This window comes from Triticum urartu, chromosome 5A (genome assembly GCF_056163025.1).
Source record: "Triticum urartu cultivar PI428250 chromosome 5A, HENAU_Tu73, whole genome shotgun sequence".
NCBI lineage: Eukaryota > Viridiplantae > Streptophyta > Magnoliopsida > Poales > Poaceae > Triticum > Triticum urartu.
Window position 1 is genome coordinate 555,276,488 of NC_141877.1, and position 11,128 is coordinate 555,287,615.

The 11,128-nt window shown below is 57.1% G+C and overlaps 1 pseudogene; it reads left to right on the forward strand.

Annotated features, from left to right (window-relative positions):
• Positions 1-1,149: 1,149 nt before the first annotated feature.
• Positions 1,150-2,636, forward strand: LOC125507338 (uncharacterized; annotated as a pseudogene).
• The last annotated feature ends 8,492 nt before the right edge of the window (positions 2,637-11,128 follow it).

The window sequence follows — 11,128 nt, forward strand, 5'->3', positions numbered from 1 at the left end:
AGTGTCCCCGACAGGCGGGCCACAGGAGGGACAAGGCCGTGCGTCTAGGTCGTCCGCGCGCGTCCGTTTCACCCCAAACTGAGCGCAAGTTTGGATCGGATCTGTGTCAAAAACGGACGGAATCCGGACATTTGTCCGTTTAAGACCGCGTGCTAGGCCGCGCTATTCGTCCGTTTTACCCCAAACAAACGCGCGCGGACAGGATGGGGTCGCGCGGTGGAGTTGGCCTTATCGACTGGTCCTGCCCTGCCTCAAACCGGGAATGCGGCTGCCCTGGGTGGGTGTGGTGCGGCCGGCGCTCAAAGTTTATTCTTGCGCACAGTAGCTGTGATGGGGGTCCGTGTTGGAGTTTTTTCAGCTCCTTTGCCGCGCCCCTTCCTCTGCCCGTGCCGCTGGCCGCTCCGGCCGCGGCGGCCACCAAAATCCTGGCCCTTATGGCTGCCAGCTGCACTTCCTGCCCCCTCACGCCGGCCCGTCGGAGCCCCTCCCCGCCCGCTGGGGTCGCGCTTCGATCTGGTGGACCATCCCAGCTCTCCTCCCCTCGATCTGCGGCCTCGACGGCAGCTGCGTCAGATCCGGCCTCGACGCCGTGAATCCTGCGGCGCGGCCAGCCTTCCGGGGCCGGGGTGCGGCTCGGACCGCCGGATCTGGGGGCCTCTCCCATTGGGGGCCAGGCGTGCCTTAAATCCGTTGTGGTTCGCCCCTCCTCGCCGGCCTCTCTTTCCTCTTCGGGCCAGGCCAGCATGGTGCGGGGGGGGGGGGGGATGGACGGAGGTCAAGTCCCGGAAGAAGGGGAGGGCCGGCTCCCGCTCGGCGGATCGAGGCGGGCGCGCTCCGATCCAGCGCTTGGACTGCCGCAGATCATTCAATGCGGACGCAGGGAGGGAGGCCTTTTTAAGCAAGTTCAAAGGTAAATGCTTCCGTTGCCTCAGTAAGCGTCACTGTCGTGTAGATTGCCGGGATCCCCTCCGCTGCATCATCTGCAAGCGGGCGGGCCATTTCGGCAAGGAGTGCCCGCAAAACCCAAGAAACGGTGGCCCGGGAGGGGCTGCCCGTGCTCGCTTGGTTTTCTCGGCTGCGCCAAGGGCCCCGGTCCGCGACCGCGTCGTCTTCCCGCCAGCGCCACCCCCGCCCCGCCCCCCTGCCCCCATGGCAAGCCTCGCTCTTTGCGACCCGGCCAGGAGGCCGCGGGAGAGCAACAAGATCATCGTGGCCTCCCCGGCGTTGGAGATCGAGGAGCACGTGCTGCGCCAGCACGCGGTCACCCTCACCGCCGCGGACCGCTCGCACTCCACCACCCCCGCTGCGGTGGGCAGGGTCATCCTCGAGCAGCTCTCCACCCCCCCGCACCTGCTTCGCGTCACCGCCCACCAGCCAGAAGCATTCCTAGTCCACTTCGATCTCCCTGCGCACCGGGACAACACCGTGCGCCGGGGCGTCATCAAGGTGGAGGGATGCAAGTACTTCATCAGGGCCTGGAATGAAGATGACCACGCCGCGCTACTCAAGTTCCATCACCACGTTCGCGTCGTCGTCGAAGACCTACCCATGCAGTTTTGGTCGCTGCTGGGTGCGGAGGAGGCCCTCGGCAACGTCGGCCGCGTCGACCGGCTCGACTCGCGCACCCTGGAGAGAGGACACACCAAGACGTTCGCGTTCTGGCTCTGGGTGTGGGATGTTGCCCACATCCCCACCAAGCGCGCACTCTGGGTGCTCAAGCGGGGCGCGGGCCGGGCGGACGAGATCATCGGCCTCGCCCCCGCTGATCGCCGCATTCCCCCGCCGCTAGGCGTTCGGCGCTACGATCTCCTGATTCACGTAGACCTGTTGGAGGACTGGACCCCCCTCTCGCCGCGCTCTTCGCACTCCGGCCAGAGCGGCCTGTCATCCTTGGATGAAGATGAAGACCGCCCCTTCCCGCGCTTCGAGCCTGGCACATGGGTGGCTCACGTCGAAGATGGGCAGGGCAAGCCCCGCAGCCGGGCGCCGCGCGTCGGGGCTGCGGCCTGCGGCCCGGTGCTCGGTGGTGGTGCCCGTGACCGCGAGGAGGATGGAGGATGTGGCGGCGCTGGGGCATCTCGCTCCTGGAAGGATCGCCTCCTTGGCGGTGGCTGCCACGCCAGGGGCTGCAGCGAAGACGTCGTCAGGGAAGCGCATCTGCGCCGCAACAGATCCCCTGCCGGGCGTCGCCACGGGACGGACCGCGTGGCCGTCATGCGAGCGGCAGGGCCACGGGTGCTCAAGCCCTGCGCACAACACCACCGCTCCCCCTGCGCTCTGCGTCTCCTCCGCCCCCAGTGGTGAAGGCGGACCCGGTGGCCCAGTTCTTCTCCATCTCCGACGATGGGCGCAACCTGCCTCCACCCCCACGCACGGACTGCATGCAACTGGAGCTTGAGAGCGCCATGTAGGAAGCCTGGTCACCCCGCTGGCCTTCGAAGACGGTGGCCGCTCCCCTCCCCCTCAAGCCACAACCCCCCCCCCCTCGAGTTGGAGAGCCCGAAGATGCTCCCGTGCCTTCTGCCCTGCATCGCCTCCCCTGCTGCGGCGACGGCGGTCACACACCAGGTGGGAGCCATGTGCATCGACAACGGGAAGGCGCAGGTGGAGGAGCTGTTCGCCCTGGTGCCACCTGATGAAGCTATGTACCTAGGGTAGGGTCATGGACCTGTCCAAACTGCCCTACCCAAGGACATCTCTAGAAGAAATCACCTTTCAATCGACTTGGAAGTGTTCCACTCGATAGACTCGGAGACACTCGACCAAGAAGCGATCACTCGACCAAGACCAAACCACTCGACGGCCAGGAGACCTAAAGGCACTCCGCACGCTAACGGTCGGTTATTAAGTAGCTTTTATGATCATCATAGCACTTTATTGAGGGCGTTACCAATAATGCCCGACCTTAATGTATTTAAAACCCTACATAACTGAGGGCCGGAGGGGTCCGGCGAACTCTATATAAGCCACCCCCCTCCTCAGTGTAAAGGGTCCGCACCCCTGTAATTCATACACGCATAATCCAGTCGACCACCTCCGGGCTCCGAGACGTAGGGCTATTACTTCCTCCGAGAAGGGTCTGAACTCGTAAACCTCGCGTGCTTACAACTTCTCCATAGCTAAGATCTTGCCTCTCCATACCTACCGCCCTACATTACTGTCAGACTTAGAACCACGACAGTTGGCGCCCACCGTGGGGCAGGTGTTTTAGCGATTTGTTGGAGGAGTTGCGATCTTTTCATATCCGAATCATCATGGTTTCCGGCGGAGTTTTGGTGGAGGGCCGCGAGATCCGTCTCGGCGCGCTCACGTTCATCGCCGACGACTCCGCTTGGCTTCAGGAGGCTTCGCTCGACGTGGACGCGCTCCCTGTCTGCGCGGCGACGCACTTTCACGCGTGCGTCCGCGGCATCCTTTTGCGGCAACCGTCGACCCACTATCGGTCGGCTCCTGTGATGTCCTCCTTCCCTGTTTCCCGCCGGCGCAAGCGCTCCGGTCGGTCGAGACTTCAGCGGTGGGTGAGACACGCGGTGGCACACCAGTCGGCCACCCCTCAAGTCACGGCGATCGAGCCCGACGAATCCCTCTACAGCCTGTTCGATCTGTCGACTGGCTCTACAGAGACCGCCTCCGAGTGCGACAGCAGTGATCCGGCGGCGGAGGTTCTGATGGTCGATGGACTGCCCGGTCCTCCCGGTTTTCCCCGCACCGACGGAGGCGCGGGTGGAGGCGACCCGTCGCGTCTCCATGAGGAATATCTTCCCGAGCCTCTCACGTCGTTGCAGAGAGAAGAACTTCGTCGCCAGAACATGGATGTGTTGCACACTCCTATCGTCGGAGAAACCCCCGAGGCTCGTGCCTTGGAGGACGCGCGCCTGGCAAACTTGGCCGAGCGCACTCGACTGGAGAACCTCCAGCGAGCACTCGACGAGCGTGCGTGACAACGGATTCCCGAATCCAGTCGATGTCAGCTCTTCCCGCCCCCGCAGGTATATCGAACTCCGATTCAGAATTTAGCAGCTGCAGCCCGTATAGCAGAGTCGATTCAGCCTTCCCAGTCGGAGGCTACCAGAGGCTTGCTGCAGATCAGAGCGTTACTCTGGGCAGCAAGAGACCAGAATTCCGCTGTTTCTCAGTCGCAGAACAGGATTCATAGCAGATCCGTTGCTGCAGACACAGTCCAATCGGCTCATAACCCAAGATCGCCCTCGAGGCGTGAGGGACGTGGGGACCGGCGTAATCAGTTCGGGAACCGTGAGCAATATGATCACCGATTCGATCGTGATGATCGATGTAGAGTGCCCACCCCTCCCCCGAGGAGCGGGTCGTATGCGCCTCGACAGCAGGATGACAGGCGTCCTCGTAGTGTTGGGCGAAGGATTCCAGTCGACTCCAGGGAGCCAGGCTTTGATGCGAGATCCATTCTCGTTCAAGGTTTGGTCGACAGGAACAGAGCTCACCGAGAAGGTCACGACAGAGATGCACCTACCATCAGCAGAGCACATGTTTCGGGGCCAGAGTGCTTTAGTAGAGCCATCAGGGCCGCTGTGATTCCTCCCAACTTCAGGTTGGCGACTGGAGTCAGCAAGTTCACGGGTGAGTCCAAGCCCGATACTTGGCTTGAAGACTACCGAGTGGCCGTCCAGATTGGCGGCGGCAATGATGAAGTGGCCATGAAGCACCTGCCTCTCATGTTGGAGGGCTCGGCCAGAGCGTGGCTGAACCAGTTAGCACCCAACAGCATTTACACTTGGGAAGATCTCGCTTGAGTGTTTGTCACCACATTTGAAGGAACATGCAAGCGACCGGCAGGGCTGACTGAACTGCGGTCTTGCGTGCAGAAGCCGAATGAAACTTTGAGGGATTACATCCAAAGATGGATCACGTTACATCACACGGTAGAGAATGTGCCTGACCACCAAGCAGTCTGTGCCTTCAAAGAAGGCGTCAAGTACAGAGAACTGGATCTGAAATTCGGTCGGACCGGAGATAAGTCTCTGAATCGGATGATGGAGATTGCCACCAAGTACGCTAATGGTGAAGATGAGGATCGACTCAGGAGTGGCAACCTCAAGTCAGTCGCTCAAGAAACCGGAGGAAATTCCAATCGAAAACAGAAGCAGAAAGCCGAGCCAGCTGCTCCTGGGGAAGCCTTGGCTGTAACCCAACGAAAGTTTAAAGGGAAACCCAAAGGACCTTGGAACCCCAAGAAAGTTAAAGACCAGGACGGAAATGATGTGTTGGATTTGCCATGTCTCGTCCACACCAAGAAAGATGAAGAGGGTAATTTCATTTATCCAAAACATACCACTCGACAGTGCCGACTCTTGATCCAGCAGTTCCAGGGCAAGCAGCCCAAACATAAGGAAAAGGAGTCGGACAAAGTTGAGGACAAGGAAGATAGTGACGATGGATACCCTCAGGTCAATTCCACCCTGATGATTTTTGCTGATGTTGAAAGCAAAAGTCGACTGAAAGTTATCAACCGAGAGGTGAATATGATTGCTCCGGCGACACCCAGTTATCTGAAGTGGTCTCAGACTGGCATAACATTCGACCGGTCCAATCACCCAACGCACATCACCACCCCTGGGAGGCAAGCTTTGGTGGTTGAGGGAGTCCTAGATTAGGGGGTGTTCGGGTAGCCGGACTATACCTTCAGCCGGACTCCAGGACTATGAAGATACAAGATTGAAGACTTCGTCCCGTGTCCGGATGGGACTTTCCTTGGCGTGGAAGGCAAGCTTGGCGATGCGGATATTCAAGATCTCCTACCATTGTAACCGACTTTGTGTAACCCTAACCCTCTCCGGTGTCTATATAAACCGGAGGGTTTTAGTCCGTAGGACAACTTCATCATACAACAATCATACCATAGGCTAGCTTTTAGGGTTTAGCCTCCTTGATCTCGTGGTAGATCTACTCTTGTACTACCCATATCATCAATATTAATCAAGCAGGACGTAGGGTTTTACCTCCATCAAGAGGGCCCGAACCTAGGTAAAACATCATGTTCCTTGCCTCCTGTTACCATCCGGCCTAGACGCACAGTTTGGGACCCCCTACCCGAGATCCGCCGGTTTTGACACCGACATTGGTGCTTTCATTGAGAGTTCCTCTGTGTCGCCGCTTTCAGGCCCGATGGCTCCTTCGATCATCAACAACAATGCAGTCTAGGGTGAGACTTTTCTCCCCGGATAGATCTTCGTCTTCGGCGGCTTCGCACTCCGGGCCAATTCGCTTGGCCACCTTGAGCAGATCGAAAGCTACGCCCCTGGCCATCAGGTCAGGTTTGGAAGCCTAAACTACACGGCTGACATCTGCGGGACTTGATCTTCGATGGATTCGAGCCATAGCCAAGCGCGCCGCACTGTCTCGATGGGCACGATATAGCTCTGCCGCCGAACAGCGCCTTGGAGGCCGCACACACATCGGTTCCGACCATTGATTCGGAGCCTAGTGCGCTGATCGAGGATCGGCGGTTGGACGCTGCCTCAGGGGCTGCGATCTCAGAGGCGATCGAGCCGAACTCCAGCCCCGCACTCCGCATGGCCCGTGACTCCGAGGAACCGGATTCCTCTCCGAACTCCGAGCCCCCCGCGCCCTTGCCGATCGAATCCGATTGGGCGCCGATAATGGAGTTCACCGCCGCGGACATCTTTCAGCACTCGCCCTTCGGCGACATCCCGAATTCTCTGAAGTCTCTCTGTTTATCAGGAGAGCCCTGGCCGGACTACGGTCAACAAGGTTGGGATACGGACGATGAAGAAATTCAAAACCCACCCACCACCCACTTCGTAGCCACTGTCGACAACTTAACTGACATGCTTGACTTCGACTCCGAAGACATCGACGGCATGGACGACGATGCAGGAGACGAACAAGAACCAGCACCTGTAGGGCACTGGAAGGCCACCTCGTCATATGACATATATGGTGGACACTATAAAGGATGGAGATGGCGATGGAACAGCGGGGAACGATACCTCTAAGAAACAGCCCAAGCGCCGGCGTCAGCGGCGCCGCTCTAAATCCCGCCAAAGCAAAAACGGTGATTCCGGCACGGGAGATAATACTACTCCGGATAGCGCCGAAGAACACCCCCTCCAGCAAGATTCAGCATAGGAGGACAGAGAAGCCAGCCCTCACGAGAGGGCGGCGGACCAAGAGGTTGAGGACGATAATTATACGCCTCCCTCCGAAGACGAGGCAAGCCTCGACGACGACGAGTTCGTCGTGCCAGAGGATCTCGCCGAACAAGAGCGTTTTAAACGCAGGCTTATGGCCACGGCAGGCAGCCTCAAGAAAAAGCAGCAACAGCTTAGAGCTGATCAGGATTTGCTAGCTGACAGATGGACTGAAGTCCTTGCGGCCGAAGAGTATGAACTCGAACGCCCCTCCAAGAGTTACCCAAAGCGCAGGCTGCCACCCCGACTAGAGGAGGAAGCACCTACATCACCAGCGCATGACATGGCCGACCGGCCACCTCGTGGCCGCGACAGAGAGGCCTCTTGGCCCTCCGCTCAAGCCATGCCCCAACGCCGCGTCAAGCATACTAAGGCACGGGAAAATACGCCCGACCTGCGCGACATACTGGAGGACAAGGCAAGGCAAACAAGATCGATCTACGGATCGCACAGGCGCCCCACGGCACGTGACGGTGATCGTCACTCCGGATGCAATAAATCCGGCTGGGCCGAACTCAACAGACAAAGCTCCTTCGAGCTGCGTCGTGATATAGCCCAATACAGAGGCGCCGCACACCCACTATGCTTCATAGATGAAGTAATGGATCATAAAATCCCCGAGGGCTTCAAACCCGTAAACATCGAATCGTACGATGGCACAACAGATCCTGCGGTATGGATCGAGGATTATCTCCTTCATATCCACATAGCCCGCGGTGATGATCTACACGCCATCAAATACCTCCCACTCAAACTTAAGGGACCGGCCCGGCATTGGCTTAACAGCTTGCCAGCAGACTCAATCGGTTCTTGGGAGGACCTGGAAGCCGCATTCCTTGACAACTTCTAGGGCACTTATGTGCGACCACCAGACGCCGATGACCTAAGCCACATAATTCAGCAGCCAGAGGAATCGACCAGGCAATTCTGGACACGGTTCCTAACAAAGAAAAACCAGATAGTCGACTGTCCGGACGCAGAGGCCTTAGCGGCCTTCAAGCATAATATCCGCGACGAGTGGCTTGCCCGGCACCTGGGACAGGAAAAGCCGAAATCTATGGCAGCCCTCACGACACCCATGACCCGCTTTTGCGCGGGAGAAGACAACTGGCTAGCTCGCAGCAACAATTTAACCAAGAACCCTGGTAATTCGAATACCAAGGACAAAAGCGACAGGTCGCGTCGGAACAAACAAAAGCATCGCGTTAACAGCGACAGCAACGAGGATACGGCAGTTAATGCCGGATTCCGAGGCTACAAATCCGGTCAACGGAAAAAGCCATTCAAAAGAAATACTCAGGGCCCGTCCAGTTTGGACCGAATACTCGATCGCTTGTGCCAGATACATGGCACCCCCGAAAAGCCAGCCAATCACACCAACAGGGACTGTTGGGTGTTTAAGCAGGCAGGCAAGTTAAGAGCCGAAAACAAAGACAAGGGTCTGCATAGCGACGACGAGGAGGAGCCCAGGCCGCCGAACAACAGTGGACAGAAGGGATTTCCCCTGCAAGTGCGGACGGTGAACATGATATACGCAACCCACATCCCCAAGAGGGAGCGGAAGCGTGCGTTACGGGATGTATATGCGATAGAGCCAGTCGCCCCAAAGTTCAACCCATGGTCCTCCTGCCCGATCACCTTTGATCGAAGGGACCACCCCACTAGCATCCGCCACGGCGGCTTCACCGCATTGGTTCTAGACCCAATCATTGACGGATTTCATCTCACAAGAGTCCTCATGGACGGCGGTAGCAGCCTGAACCTGCTTTACCAGGATACAGTGTGAAAAATGGGCATAGATCCCTCGAGGATCAAGCCCACCAAAACGACCTTTAAAGGCGTCATACCAGGTGTAGAAGCCAACTGTACAGGCTCAGTCACACTGGAAGTGGTCTTCGGATCTCCGGATAACTTCCGAAGCGAGGAGTTAATCTTCGACATAGTCCCGTTCCGCAGTGGCTATAACGCACTGCTCGGGCGAACCGCATTCGCAAAATTCAACGCGGTACTGCACCATGCATACCTCAAGCTCAAGATACCAGGCCCTAGAGGAGTTATCACGATCAATGGGAACACCGAACGCTCCCTCCGAACGGAGGAGCACACGGCAGCGCTCGCAGCAGAAGTACAAAGCAGCCTCTCTAGGCAGTTCTCCAGTTCGGCCTTCAAAAAGCCGGACACTGTCAAGCACGCCCGAAGTACCCTACAACAAGACCGCCTGGCACATTCTGAGCTAGCGTAGCAATGCGGCCCCAACCCTAGCCCTCGCGATATAGCGAAACCAGTGCTTCGCGTACATAACTACGCTCTTGAACTACCATGGGCACAGGGGAAGGGGCACTATCACGGCACGCCCGAAATACGGCTTAAACCGCACTAGGGGCTGCCGGATTCCTTTTTTTATTTTCTTTTTTTCCCTTACTCTCAAGACTCCATACTTTGGATGACCCGTTCGGCAATTCAAATACCGCACAAACGATGCAAGATCTAGGAAAGCAGACAAGCCACGCCGCATTATGGAACTCCCAGGTGGTCTCTATTGCGAGCAGTATACCTGTTTTTTAATACAATTCCGTGGCCTGCCCCTGGCCAGGACATGTTAAATAGTCCAATTTCTTTTGCTTATCGCACTATTTGTATCGTTCCGCTTTCATAGCAGCCTTTCTATAAACAATGCATAGCTTTTTGTCTATTTTTTGCATTATCCTCTTTTTATATATATGTTTATCAATAACATGTTGCATCCGTACACTGTGGTATGGCAAAAATACGCCAGGGGCTTCAGTACCCATCAATATGGCGTGAGAAGTCCGTACACTTTCACAAGTGCAGCAGCCCGAACTTATAGCACTATATGCATCGGCTCCGAATCATGATTTGGGTCAATAGTTGGGTTTACCCGGCTCCTATGTTTTGGTGCCTTATGTTCCGCTATATCGGCTAAGGTAGCACTAGGAGAACTACTGCGATTGTGCCCCAGTTGAGCTGGGCTGAGCACCTCAGTAGAGAAAGCTAAAACTGACTGTCATGATGAGGCGAGAGACCGGTCGCTGTTCGAGAGGTTTTTCGAGTCCTTAAAGACTTATGCCGTTCGAGCGAGGAACCGGCTTTGTCCGGCCAAGGCATGGATAGCGCCCCGAACTCGGTCTTCCGAATACTAGGGGCTTCGCCGAAATTTAAAATTATAGAGTTCTATGGCTAAGTGAGAGTGTTCAAGCATTATAGTCCGATTGCCTTGTTCGTTGTGCTGAGCGCCTCCCTCGACGGACCCAATCATGGGAAAAAGAGCGCTCAGGTTTATCCCGAACACCCCAGCACTAGTGGCATGGGGGCAGAAGCCGACAACTGGCCATCTCTCAATTTTTTGATAAACGGCCGCATAGAAAGTAATATTTTAAATTCAAGCATTGCTTAGCGCATATGAACAAGTTTTCAGCGCACAGGATAACACGAGCGAGTTCATTCAAAAATTACATGCTTGGTGCATTCATCCGCCATAAGGCGGGCACCGGCCAGAACATCCTTGTAATAGTTCTCGGGCTTGTGATGCTCCTTCCCCGGCGGCGGTCCGTCCCTCACAAGCTTCTCACCGTCCAGCTTACCCCAGTGCACCTTTGCACGGGCAAGGGCCCTACGGGCACCTTCGATGCAGACGGAGCGCTTGATGAACTCGAGCCTTGGACAAGCCTCCACCAGCCGCCACACCAGTCCGAAGTAGCTCCCAGGCAGGGCCTCTCTAGGCCACAGCCGAACTATGAAGCCCTTCAGGGCCTGTTCGGCCGCCTTGTGGAGCTCGACCAGCTGCTTCAGCTGGTCGCTCAAGGGCACAGGGTGTCCGGCCTCAGCGTACTGAGACCAGAACACCTTCTCCGTCGAGCTACCTTCCTCGGCTTGGTAGAATGCAGCAGCGTCGGATACGCTGCGGGGAAGATCTGCGAATG